At 44.4% G+C, this 14,593-nt stretch overlaps 1 protein-coding gene across 1 annotated transcript in view; it reads left to right on the forward strand.

Moving 5' to 3' along the window:
• Nucleotides 1–14,593, forward strand: part of LOC138516877 (uncharacterized) — a 233,057-nt gene that overhangs the window by 103,120 nt on the left and 115,344 nt on the right. The window lies entirely within an intron of this gene.

Consider the following 14,593-nt stretch of genomic DNA (forward strand, 5'->3'; position numbering starts at 1 on the left):
CCTCTCTCCTCTTCCGCTTCCTCAACTCCTCACACTATTTCTCTGCCTCACTTGGCCGCTCCTCCACCCCCACCCACTTTCCGCTCCTTCTCACCCATCACAACGGCTGAGGTCTCTCTATCTAGAGTAGTCCGCTCTATGATGGTCTAATCCAAACAGGTCTTGCCCTGCTCCTCTCGAACCATCAAGGACAACAGCTCCCTTGCTTCGGCTCTTGCTGACTTCTGCAACCACTCCTTAGCCTCTGGCTCTTTCCAGTCCTCTCTCAAGCACTCCCTTGTGCACCCTCTCCTAAAAAAGCCTTCAGCCGACCCCTCATGTCCGGCCAACTATCGCCCTATCTCCACTACACCCTTTTTTGGGAAACTCCTGGAGAAATTGGTCTTCCTCCAACCGTGCCAACACACTGAGCTTGCTGGTTGTTTACATGACCATCAATCTGGATTCTAAGCATCCAGAGGCACGTACACTGCTCTCCTGAACACCCATGTAGAACTGCTTGCAAAACTCGACTCAAACTCTCCTGCTGTTACCATTCTCCTTGACCTCTCCTCCACCTTTGACATGGTCAACCATTCTATTCCCAAAAAATGGCTCCATGATACCCTCAGACCGGGCACTGGATTGGTTGACCTCTTTCCTCACTGATCACACTTCACAGGTGCTCCTGGGCTCCTTCTCCTCCACCACCACTCTGTCTAGATGTGATGTTCCCCAGGGCTCCATCCTTTCACCTTGGCACATCGTAATTTCCAGGGTTACGCAGAAGACACACAACTCTTCAAGCTCCCCTCTTCTTCGTCTCAATGCCAGTAAGACTGAGATTTCTCCTATCGGGACACCTGTTCCCCGTTTCCGTCCTGCACTCTGGCCACCCTCTATGGGCTCATCTCCCTCTCCTTCCACAGAAGCCAGAAACCTTGGCATCATCTTCGGCTCCTCTCTCTCCTTCATCCTCTCCAAGCAGAGAGCTAGGGACAGATCCCTCTCCTCTACCTCCTTTGGAACAGTCTCTCTCTCTGTGTCTGGAAACGGTCCACCTGAAGCTCTGCAAACAACTCAAAACGTTTCTCTTCTCCTCCTCCTTCCCTCTCCCCATTCTGTGTTAACCACCCCCCTCCCCCGTCGCTAAGATTGTTGGCCTGATCTCTCAAGAGTCCAATAGGATCCTGGCCACAGCCCAATCGCCATAAGCCTCCCCACCTGCACTGCCTTCTGGGCTCACACCCACCTGTCAGGTGGTTTGCCTTTGCCTTACACTTACCTTGGACGGTAGACCTGCCTTCCTTTGCTGGGAACGTCTACGCCCATGCACTTACCTGTTGCATTCCAACTGGCACCTCCCACCCGGCGGACCTTAATAGCACTTAGCCTTTCCCCACCCCTCTTTTTTTCTCTTCACTGCACTTGCACGCTCTAAATGTCACAAGGCTTAGTAGGACCATTGTATCTTTTTATTCAGTGTCAATTTTCAATGAATTTTTGCTCCCTTGTTCCCTTCCCCTTTTCCTTGCGGCGCTTTATAAATGCTGTATAGACACATTGTAAATATCCAATAAATAAAATAAACAATAGGGAGCCAACGCACAACCTTGCTTGACTCTCCTTTCAGTAGGCACTAATTCTGTAAAATGACACCCATTGCTCAGCCTTACTTGAACCTTAGTATCAGTGTGCAACAATTCAATTCTTGCCAGCAAATCAGAAGGTTATCCCATTTTTACCAACTAAGCCGATAAAAAAGCGCGATTGACATTATCAAAGGCTGCATGAACATCTTTAAATATAGCATACAAAACAGGACTTCCTTTAGATTTAGCTTTATTGGTTAATCTATCGATCAATCTTAAATTGTGAGTTGTAGCCAAACCAGGTCTAGAACTTGTCTGGAAGAGATCAAATATATGATTTGTCTGTACCCAATGCTGTAACTGATTTAATACAAACAATGAGAATATCTTCTCAGTTACATCTAGCATCGACAGTAACTTGTAGTTAGTTGGCAAGGTACGGGGGCCTTTATTATGAATAGGGATAAGTAGTGCTTGTTGCCAAGAATTAGGGATGGTTGTATATAGACAAACTTTACGAAAAAGTATTTCTAACATCTCAGACCACACAACAGGATCGTTTTTTGGCACAATCTTTGCCAAACTATTAGGACCAGGTGCCCGGGATCTACGTTTCCTAATGGCTTCTAGGATACTTTCTTGATCAATCTCTACCGTTCAGGGGGCAGAACATATGTTATCAATGGAATACCGCTCATCTATTATATTCTTGTTCTTAATAATGAAATTCTTCCAACATTCTTCACAATGGGATTGCTGACGAGTTTATCTATCTGCTCCTTAGCTGGTCCCAGCATTTGACACATCAACCATACATTACCTCTTTTTAGGACGGAGATCATGTGCTGCAATTGGGCATTTTAAACCAAATTATGGTATTTATGTTTGATTTTCCTAATTCTCTCAGTCATGGTGGTTATATCATTTAGTGTCTTTTTAACATCCCTGATTTCTTTCCTTATTATGTGCTTGCCATCCCTTATTTCTTTGTCAAACACATAGCCCTGTACTTTAGAATTTGAAACAAAATAATGACCTGTGCTTTTGCCCATTTTAGCAGTCAAAACAATGTCATATTAATGGCAATGATTCTGATTAATTGTTGATCGTCTAATCTAGCGATTATAACTGTTTACTTATATTGTTGATAAGTATATGTCATTTCTAGTTTTATTTATGTGCATTATTATTTTTGTGTCTTATTTATTGTATATGTGTAAAGTTTTAAATTAAAACTATATCACATTAAATAAATACAAATAATGTCAATTACCGTCAGCTCAAACAATTCATCTAAGTGAATATATTTAACATGGGAACCCAAATGCAGTGATCGGACTTAAATTCTGCCCTGACCAAAATATACGATTCCCTGCATTATTCGCTTCAACATCTCCTATTTTAATGTCAGTTGGTTCACAATATGCGAATTTCAGACTAAGAGACAATATAGCATGATCACTGCATTCATTAATTCACATTTCTAGGCTTTTAACATACTGAATCAGTTCATTACTTACAAAAAAGTAATCCAACATAGCCTTTGCCTTACCATTAGACCATGTACGGACGCCAGGAATGTCGCCTGCTGTTTGCACGTTCAGCATATTTAACTCCCAATATTTACCTTGGGTGTTTGAACCTTTATGTGTGAACGTGCCCTTACTAGGTACGTTATCACGTGGCACAAAGGCATTGTTATCCTTACAGCATGCATTTTGATCCCCGCCCAGCAAAATCCTATCATCTTTATGTCCACTGCACCAGCTTCTCAATATCGTAGTAATCTTCTTCAAAATATTGTCAGTATGCATTGCACCTGGAGGGTCATACACATTGATGATTAATACAACTTTAATTGACTTATCAATAATCTGGACTTTCACAGCCAATACATTTCCTGCTCTATCTAGAGGGCCAATTTACATAGAATTTAAATTACTCTTGAGACCAATAATTAAACCCCCGTCTCGCCGCCCCTTTGGGCATTTTCTGGCAGGAACCTTGATGACTCAAAAGCCACCAATATATAATGATGATGTAATCACCTTTAACACCCCAGCCCAAAAATCTGGGAATGTACAGAGTGGGAGCAGTCAATAGAATGCTGAGAACTTGGGCTAATTCCACAAGCAATCTGAGAAACCTCTTTGTTTGACACCTCACAGATGGGTGCTGATTGGACATAAGTAAGGGAGAATAGGTTATCATGTATACATTTGTAGATCCAGTCGGGCTCCATTCTCTAGCAGACAAATTCAGGTTCTATCCACTTTTGAAAAAATGATATTAGAAGTCTCAAGATTCAGAACACTGCAGTGTGTTGCTGCTCACTTTTCTGATGTCTGTCCTTCTCTGTGTAACCCTATTTTCCCTATTAAAAAAAGGAAAATTCAAAGAAATTTCAAAAGGAAATTAAAACATAAAATAGTAGGAGTGGTTATTTGCTTTAAACAGCTCAGTCTCAATAATTCATGCAGGAACAAGCACACTATGAAGTAGATAGGAACTTAATAATTACGTGCAACTTTTTTGGTCTTAACTTTGTTTTTGGAACTTGTAATCCTGGAATTCGCCATTAGAAACCCAGGAGACCCAGAATGCAAATTTAATACCAGGACTGGACTACTGTCTTCTGAATGGATAATGTTGGCATGTACGCAACTTGATTGATGGTGCACTTATCTACTGTAATGTGCAGTACAGAAAAAGCATTCTCTGTAAATGTTGACAGCCTTTTATCACGTGTTTTCACCACAGAGTTAAGCTGAAAGTGTGGGCACTAAAAATTGACAAAATCTTCCAATTTGGGCTCCTAGGTTTAAACTAAAATGTAAAATAAAATCACAACTGAATGGCAGCATCCGATTAAAGGGGCACAGTGATGTACTTTTCAAATGCCATGCATTTGTTGTACAGTTTCTAAAATCCGCTCTATACGATGTTACTGGTGTATGAAGTGTGTTAATATGCCAGGGCATGGAGAGAGCCAGTTGCGGCTCTTGCTGATTCAAGTCTCATTTAAGTCAATCTTGAGGTAGGCAAGATCTGGATGATACAAAAGTTGACATAGAAATTCCCAATAACTATTCTCAGAAAAGGTAACAATACAGCCTTAAACACATTGTTTATGGATCAGGATAAATACAATTGATATATTTACAACCTTCATAAATATCGGAATCAATCATCCTAATTAATGAATATCTTGAGGCGTTGAAACATGTTCCTTACATGACATAATATTTGTAATTACACATTAGCATGTATACAATTGCTTATTCAAAAATATAATTTCAGAAATGACAATGTTAGGTTATGTTAATGAGTTTTATAAAGCGCACGCACTCTGAAGCATCTTGTCGCTAGGAAGAAACCGGAGGTATGCAAATTATACTAGCATAAAAGAGAAGTAAAGAAATCAGAACAAATACGATTTTAACAGATGGCGGAAAGAAACACGGTTCTCTGTGGCCCTCGGGGGAGCAGGCAGTGAGTTTCACAGAGAAAACACAACCACCCACTCGTTCACGCTGATAATGAGGGATCATCAGCACGCAAGGGCCAGCAGATCGCAATTCGCGAACAGGCACATAAGGACAGAACTTCTCTTAGAGATACTCTGCACCAAAGCCATTAAAAGCCTGATGCGCTATCACCATAGATTTAAATCGGACCCGCAGTAGGACCGGGAGCCATGTAGAGAGCGAAGTATAGGAGAAATATGAGCACTATATGGAGGGCCAGTGCAGATACGAGCAGCAAAGTTCTGAAGGAGTTGTAAACGATGGAGAAGATACAGAGGCTGGGCCAGGAAAAGAGAGTTGCAGTAGTCCAGCCGACTTAAAACTAAGGAAGCTGTGACTAACGGCCTACGTTGAGCAGGAACAAAGGGCAAAACCATCCGAAGAACCAGAAGCTGAAAGAATCCTGTTTTGATGAAGGCCTCCACTTGTCTCTGAATTGATAGGGAGGCAGAAAAAAATACTTCCAGATTATTAACCACCGAAACCAGGGAGGGACATGGACCAGGTTCCTTAGGCCAAAAGGCCGGAGACCACATGGCCGCAGGCACATAGATGGGTGCCCGAGGACCACACGCAGGGGACACCACCAGGATCTCAGTCTTGTCCCCATACAATTTCAGCCAGTTACTGCCCATCCACTCACGGCAACAGTCAACTCCTAAGATGAGATGCAAAGCCCGGCTTGGAGGAGTCCAGCCAGACAATGATTTGCATGTCAGCATAGGAGTAACACCTGAAGTAACACCTGAAGCCGAAAGAGCGGATGAGCAGAATCAGCGGCTGGATACAGATGTTAAAAAGAGCCGGGGACAAGGCAGATCCATGGGCACTGCACACAACAAGACTGAGACGGCAGAGAGGAAAGAGGCCAGTGTCAATGTTTGGCTGCGGTTGGACAAGAAAGAAGCAAACCAAGCCAAAACCTGACCTGACAAATCAGCTGCGGCCAGGCGATCCAGTAGTACCAAGAACTGTATCGAATGCTGTTGACAAGTCTAACAAAATGACTGCTCCTATACCCCCTTTATCGGCCAGCAAACAAAGATTAGCGGACACCGAGACCAGGACCCTCCTGACACCCTCAGCACCAGCCCTGAAGTGGCACAGGGTAGGTTCAAAAGCCAAATGTGCATTTCTTATAGCTACTGGAACACAATATTCCTGCAGGCAGAGTGGGATTTTTAACTCTCTGCAGCTCTGCCCTGCTATTAGGCAAGATTGTGTGCAGTACCCTTTGGGAGACTAAAGCAGCCCTGTCCTCCTGGCAATAGATAACCCAACCTTTGGTATAAGTCTGTACTACACAGGTTGGTAGAGCGGCTGAGCAGCCAGGCTTATCGCAAGAGGGGTCAATGTGAGTGGTAGGGTTTTTAGACAGAGATTCACAGTGGCAAGTATCCAAACAAATGCTTATACTCAAGGTTTCTTAATTAAACAATTATTAATTTCTGTTTGAATAAGCCTTCTTCAGAAGGGGCAATATATAAGTAACACACAAATACACCCCAAAATATACTCTTAGTTTCTCTAAATCAGCAAATACCCATTTGGGGATGGCACACAGACACTTCCTACAACTTCAGGTGACTTAAATAACTTGGACACTGTGAACATTAATATATCACTGGTACATTTAGAACAGTATTGAGATTGGTGTCAAAGAAAAGAGGTTTTAGAATAAAACAACGGTCACACAAATATTCTGAAGCAGGTAATTTTGAACACCCAATGCCAAGTAAGTTAACCTTTTCCTGGAAGGAAGGTAAAAACACAGTCAGAGGGAAGAAGAGTCTTTCAGGGAGCCAGGCCAGCCAATGTTAATTGAGCAAAAGTGTAGGTGAGCTGAAGCACTTCTTGCAGCCAAGTAAAAGTCTTGCACAATGTTTTAGAAGTCCCTGTAGAAAAAGTAGAATAAATGTAGGGCCACAAGTTGGAGGGTTGTGAGGGGCAACGCTGCAAGCAACTCTGCAAAGCAACCAAGACTAGTCTCAAATGAGAGCTAAAAAGGTCACACAACAAGAGGTAAGTCCCCTTAGTTTTACGGTATCTTAGGTTTGAAGAAATGGGTTCCAGCTGGCTTCTGTTCCTGTGTAGGTCTGCAGATCCTGTTGTTCCTGGGCCTCAGTCGTGGGGACAAGAGGGAGGAAGTCTAGGGACTCCTGCAATACAACTTGAAGGTTGTGGCAGCAATGGGCAAACCTCAAATCAGTGGCACTTTGCAGTTTCAGCTCCTCGCGTCTCAAGCAAATAGCACCACCGAGGGTTCTTGGATACCACTTTAGACTTCCCCTGCATCTGGGGGCCAGCACTCAGTTGAGATGCCTGAGGCTTGGTCAGTCCTTCTTCCTGGTAGTCCGGAGGATCTTCCTGGAGCTCGGGTCCGTCTTAAAAGTGAAAAGCGATGCACTCAATCTGGTATTCATCTCCCTGGTTCCAACAGCATCAGCAGTGGAATGGAAGTACAGCCAGCTCTGAGAGTATGTCCACACAAGTTCACTTTGGAGTTGATTTGTCCCACCAACCCAAAGGGAGCAGTCATCCTTGCAGGGCTTCTCTAGTCAAGGCGAATTTGAGCTTCCGCACAGCAGCAGGGCTTAACCAAGCAAATCAACGGTCCAGGAGGTGCAGCAGGCGTCTCTTCCAAGTTCCTCTTTGGATTCCTTTGTCCAGTGGTCAACTCTGCCTTCCAAGCCAAAAGCCTCGCCTTTTATGCAGGTTTCTCCCATTCATTCCAGCCTAGCTCGCAATCACACAGCAGGGTGGCTATCCTCCCAGGTCAGCCAGCCGGCCAATCACCTTTGGGTGCATTCCTGTAACCAAGGGGATTTAGCACAGGGCATTTTGGGCACCTCCCTCACTTCCAGCCCCTGCCAGACATACTGTAGCCAGAGGCGGGTTTCACTCGTGAAGCACGCCAAACACAAAATGAACAAAGTGACCAAACCTGGTTTGGTGCGCAGAGTAAATCTCAAGAAGGACCTTTCCAACAAGAAATTGTGAAAAAGAAGACCGGGACATTTTGACAAAACGGGAACCCATGGGTGCCTTACTGCAGCTGCGAACGCAGCCCACGGTAAAAACACACAACGGTAGTAAAAAGCAAATCACTGCCACAAGCCATTGATTGTAGAAAGGGTAACATAAAAATGTTACATGAGAAAATAGACAAGGTGATACTAAGTAACCCGTCCAGCCCCCTATTGTAAGATAGTGTTGGGTCTAGAAAGTTACAAATGTAAGTAAAGTCATTTTCACTTGGAAACAGTAGTTATCCAAGAGAAGGTTTTAAAACCTTCGGGAAACCTGAAAGATTTCCCTGTGCCAATGTAAAAAGATGATGCCTATGGAGTTTATCAGACTCCAAAAACCAACAGAAACACTGAGTTCAATTTAAACAAAAATGCATGGGAGAGTGATAAAAACGTCTCACTCTCTCCGGGTTAGAAATGTATACATTCTTGAAAAAACAGTTCACCATAATGTTCATCTTTCAGAAGCATGTTGGGAATATAAAGACCAATAGTATAAATGCCTTAAAAAGTAGCGGGGATAGTTAAAATTAGAACAAAACGAGATATTTAATTTGAATTTGTGCATACACAAAAATGTTTGTAAATTGTTTGTATTTTTCATCTTTTGTAAAGGCTCATTGAGTCAGAAACAAATAAGTAATAAAAAAAAGTAAAAGTCCTAAAGTCCAGCAAAAGAGCTGGGTGCCTCTAAGGTAGCAGGGAATTAGCATGTTTCTGAGTATTCTCCCTAACACCTGCTAATTACCGCCCTATCTCCATCACTCCTTTCCTGGGCAAACCCCTGGGAAAGCTGGCCATCTCCCAGCTTAATCTTCACACTGAATCAGTTGGTTATCTCCATGACAATCAGTCTTGCTTCAGAGCTGCCGAAAGCATGGAAACTGCTCTCTTGAAGATCCGTGAAGACCTGCTCTCCAACCTTGACCCCAATACCCCTTGTGTCCTCATCCTACTTGATCTCTCTTCTGCCTTTGACACCGTCAATCATGCCATCCTGGTCAACCATCTCCTTGCTAACCTCTGCCACCTGTGAGGCGAAAAACCTCAGGATCAACTTCGATTCCACACTCTCCTTCTCTCCTCACATCTCTGATGTCTCTAAGAAGTCACACTACCAGCTGCACCTCCTCAGATGTATTCTTACTTCCCTCAACTTCCCCCAGAAGCTCACTGTCTCCAGAGCTCTAGTTCTCTCTAGGCTGGACTACTGCAACAGCCTCTTTCTAAATCTGCCTGCTTTTACTCTCCGCCCATTGCAACTCATCCAGAACAGGACTGTGAGACTTGTCCTTGGCCTCAAGCCCAGGGATAGTATCTCTCCAGGACTGAAATATCTGCACTGGCTCTCAGTGGCTGCGAGGATTAAGTTCAAAGCCCTCTGCATTGTCCACAAGGCCTTCTGGGGCCTGTGGACTCAATACCTTCAACTCTCTCTTCCAAAATATCTTCCTCCTCAAGCTTTTCGCTCATCCGCCTCCAACTCCATCAGGGTCAGTCGCTTCTCCAAACAACGAGTTGGTGGTAGATCTTTCTTCGGCAGGGGCTTCCCCCAGGAACAGCCTTTCCCCCTCCGCTGCACTTGCGCAATCTCAATGTCACCTGGCCTAGTAAGATCGTTGTCTTTGTCCTTCCCCCTGGGCCCCTCCCTTGCCTCGTTGCGCCTTAAATTACTTGTGTATAGGCGCGTTATAAATGCCATATCATATCTGATCTAAATTATAATATTTGTGTAATCTAGTCACCCTGGTGGAACGTAAATCTGTAAAAATAAGCCATGCCATTGATGGCATTGTGGCTGCTTGGATCATACAATTATAAGGCCACAGCAATTCGATATCACATTAGTGATGACAGGAATTCTTTGTGTTAATCTTTGGTCCGAGTGTCTCCAAGGCTGCAATATAGGACTAGTAGGATGCTGCCGAATTATCCACCTGCAAGAAGGGAAACATCTTGCTCACAGGGCACAGGGACACGCTCTAGGAGACCTCCTGAGAATTGGTGGTTCAAAGTTACAACTGAGATAACAAAGCTACGCTCACACCAGGCTACTGCCAACAAGAGTCCATTTGAAGTCAGTAGGCATGGGGAGGGGTGGAGTTAGACCAGTTAGAAGGGAGTGGTGGGCTCAGAGAGCCGTTCCACCATCTTGGCTTCTGTTAGGGCTCTCTACTAATGTTCTCCCATGTCCTGAAGGCATGGCATTCTGAATTTTATATCAAAAAGCAAAGGGCACTAGTTACAATCACCTGATTGGATCCCTTACAGTAGGCTTATTTTCATACCAATCCCCTGAGATATATTTCCTTTATAAGGAAGGGGGAATCCCCTTTTTCCTTGATTCATCTCTGGACTCTTACATGGGAAAGAAGGATTCACTGGGCATACAGCCTGCTCCAAACTACTCTGCCGTAGAAGTGGAGACAGAGGACTCCAAGGCACAGGCAAGCTTTTTTCCCTAATCACTCCAAGGGAGCACTGGGGGCAAACAGTTGTTGGACCAAGGTATCTCTGCTGACTGCTCTGGAACAAGGACCCTATTCGCTGGAATTGAAGGATTCCCTATAGGTGGCAGCCAAGCTCCTTGGAGTGGGAGGTGTGTTTAGTGGCTGCAGGGTGAGGATACACGATTTGCAATACAGCAAATCCTCAAGCAGTGTGCTGGCATATATAGCGGACACCATGCCTACAAATATACAAGTTTTAAAACACAGCACAACAAACTTGAATTGGTGTTACTGATATTATTATGTTGTAGATCATGTGTTTACCTCACAAAAGAGGTAAAACAGGCAATGTTTGCATTTGACCCAAAATAACTTGAGACCGGCCCAATCCATTACTGATATGAGCCCAGGCGTGACACATTTGGGAATGTCGGTAGCTTATTTTGTGATTTAGCAGTGGGCATATTTTTGCCTCCGTCAGTATTTGTCTCTGAAGCTATCCAATTCCTGGCATTCTTCCTGACAAGTGACTAGACACTTAAAATCCCACTTCTACTCACACAACTACGTGTTGCCTCTTCTCTGATTTTCCATTTTATTGCAATTCTCCCAACATCTGGTGCATGGTTGTGCTCTGTTGATTTTACTATCAATCCCTCCACCTCAGTCGCTCCTCCCTTTCACTTCCTTTTAAGGTATTCTCTACATTTGCAACACATTTCTCTTCTCACTTCTTTTCCTTCATAAAGGTAAAGCCTCCTACAGAAATCTATTTTCGACGTTGAGACTTTTTAAAAAGACTGCAATTTCTCTCAAAATATAAAACACTTTTTTTCCCGCGCCTTCATGTTTTTCTCTCATCCTCTCTATTATTCCCCTCTTGAGATTTGTCGAGCCTCTCTTGCATTTAGTCACCGTCATTTCTCTGCCCTACTCGGTCAGATCACTGCTGGTAGTTTATCACCAATATGCAAAACTGTCACCTTCCACCCTCCTTCCACCGTGTGCTCACCCCGTATTCTAGACTCGCCTCCTTAACTCCCTGCCTCCTAATGAGGTAGGACAGCAACCATTTCACTGGCCCATCGGAAATATACATTCGTTATTTTCATTGTTCAGGCACAATAAAACAAGCTGCAATATCTTACCACCGAAGTACTTGTAGACTATGTAAAGTAGCAAGTGGAAACCTTGTACAACTCGTTGGTGGAAAGTAATGAGAATGCGCCTAGAGACCTGTCTGTTGCCGCCTCCAGTTGGGGAGTGGTCTATTTTTCAGCCCGCCTCTCCTTGTGTACTTGCTGCTCTATGGTGGCCCTCCACCGTATGCTTCCTGTGTCTTTAATAATTGCGATCATGGTTTGAGGACACAGGTCCACTCCTTTCAGGAGTTTGGAGTTCTGAAGCCAGCACTGAAGCTTTTGTGTCAGAAAAACCAAGACAGGGATCTGAGACTTGAAGGTCTGAGATGTCAGTATCCCGAGCCTGTGAATGTGAGACACCAGAGGATGGAGTATCTTCCAGGGTCCAGGGCCACGTAGCCTACAGCATTGATCTGACTGAGGCTGACTCCCTCTTGAGCACTGCCATCAAGAATTCTTATCCATGGGGGAGCACCTTCCTCTTTCTCATGGTGAATTGAGCCCCTATAAAAGTAATAGTTTGCAAGGGTTCCATATGGAGGATACCCCAAGTTTATCAAGAATACCCATCCAATGGGGGTCTGACATGTCCTCTGTACCTGAGCCTGCACAAGGTCCCTGGATGCCTAATGGTTTAACCAGAAATAATTGGATGCTCTCAGTATGAAGCATAGCTACCAGCAGGGCCAATAGCGTGTCAAATATCTTTGACACTGTTCACATGCCAAAAAGAAGAACCTTCAACTTCAAAACAGCCCTCCCCTACAGAAAATCTGTGAAATTTCTCACAAGAGCCCCTGATTTGTACATAGAAATAAGCCTCCTGTAAATCTATGGACTCCAGCCAATCCTACCTGATCATCAAAGGTAGAATCGTCTGCCTTGTCTCCATCTTGAAGAGTGCCTTCATAATGTACTGGTTCAGACCCATCAGATTCACATAGAATCTGAATTTGTTATTGAAGTTGATTGAGTAATAGCCATGACCCAACTATGCCAGAAGCATTGAAATCACTGCCGCCTTATCCAGTAAATCCTGGATCCCCTGCTGCATGGCTCTCCTCTTGGCCCTTGTTTTCAGCACTCAGGTTGTTTCTTTGTCTAATTGGAACTTTATCTAGTATCCCGCCAGACCAGACCCTGGAGAAACATAGGAGCCTGCCCACCAATGGACCATGGTGGTTGTCCAAGACTCCTGCATTCTTTCAGGGATTTCCACATCACTATGTTTATTCAGGCTCTGTCACTTATCTTCTGGTAAAATCCTGACTAGGTTATGAGTTTTATGCTTTCTATGCCAGACTGCAGATCTCAAACTAACAAGTGCTTGTCCTTTTTCCTGAGCAAGTCCACATGTATGTTCACTTTTAATACCTTATTTACTTGCTTTCAAAGTATCCCAAAACAGTTTGCTTCCCTCAAAGGCAAGCTTAAGAGCAATAGATTTCTGGGACCCAGTGGCGTCTCGTCCATAATGTGTGATGGGGCACCAACCCTCCAGTACCCTCGCTCCTTTTGTATAGGTGCCAAACCAGCCCATTGTACACACTGAGCAGTCCCGCAGCTGCTTTCTGCAGCTAAGGGATTACTACTGGGATGCCCTAAACTGTCAAAGACCTCCACTGGTATCTCAGACATCCACCACCGCCTCCTGTCCTCAACCAACTAACCCAAACATGCACACTCACACACACCTCCTTAAATACCCCACCTCCTCCGAGTATTGACTACTCTCCCTGTCAGATCTCTTACCTGCCTCCGGGCATGTGCCTCAAGGGGGAGTGCTTAGCGAGGCCTCAGAAAGGCCTTGTAAGCCCTGGCAATTTTTCTGGAAGCATCTATGTCAAGTAAAGTGAAAGAGTTTCTAAGGAACTGGAGTCCCTGGTTTATCAAGCTTCTAATGGACCTTTCAATATTAATGTCTCTGCTAATCTGGTGGAAGCCTCATTCCTGAACGGCGTGTAGCTCCCTGGAGATTTTCTTTCACCCCATTCTCGTGTAAACAGGCCTTGTCACACAGTGCATATAAAAATGTCAAATCAATATCCTAGCCTTCCAGGTACCATGCACCGATCTACATGGAGGCCCCTCATCTTGAGGAGGGCCTCATCCCTCTCTGGAAACTCTCCCTCCCTGTCGGGTCACTGATTCACTGCTGCTTGGTAGGATTACTTTCCTGCAGTATATTTCTAGCTTATTATGGCCTCCCACACAAAAGTATTCTTATCTGTCTAACTAAGCCATTCTTTCACTCATGGGTCAGCCTTTGGAAATAACAAGTAATTAGTAGTCAGCAGGGGCGTGGCCTAGGTCTCCCAGCCAATGAGGAGGCTCAGAGCCAGGGCTTTACCACACAGTATATCCGCTGCTTCTAGTCTCCTCAGAGCTGGAGGCCGCCATCTTCCCCCTCCGGATCAGCCCCAGCCCCACACCCCTTTTTCACCTCTCCTCTCCACCCCTGCAGTTACTGCACTTTTCTGTCTATTGTTGCCGGTGCATCACCGACCCGGCAATGGCGGCCATGGAAAGTGAGAAGGGACTATGTGTAGGGCAATGGTTCCATTTTTTTTGCAGTTGTGAAACACTGACAGCGTTTCACGACTCTCTCAACAAATCTATTAATATCCCTGTCCAACGGTTCATGGTACTAATTGCAATAAGCCCTTCGCTGGAAGTGTAATGCCCCCCCCCAGCTTATTGGTAAATTACAACCATTTATATAATGCTTGGATCGTGGTAGCAAACACTCCTTCTAGAATTAATTGGATAGATCATTGCACCTAGATATCCCACTGTTACAATAAAAAGCACTAAATCATTAAACCACTAAGCTACTTTTACTCAGCATTATCCCACCAATGCACCTTGCTCTCT

Source organism: Ambystoma mexicanum, chromosome 6q, assembly GCF_040938575.1.
Source record: "Ambystoma mexicanum isolate Mex_15411 chromosome 6q, UKY_AmexF1_1, whole genome shotgun sequence".
NCBI lineage: Eukaryota > Metazoa > Chordata > Amphibia > Caudata > Ambystomatidae > Ambystoma > Ambystoma mexicanum.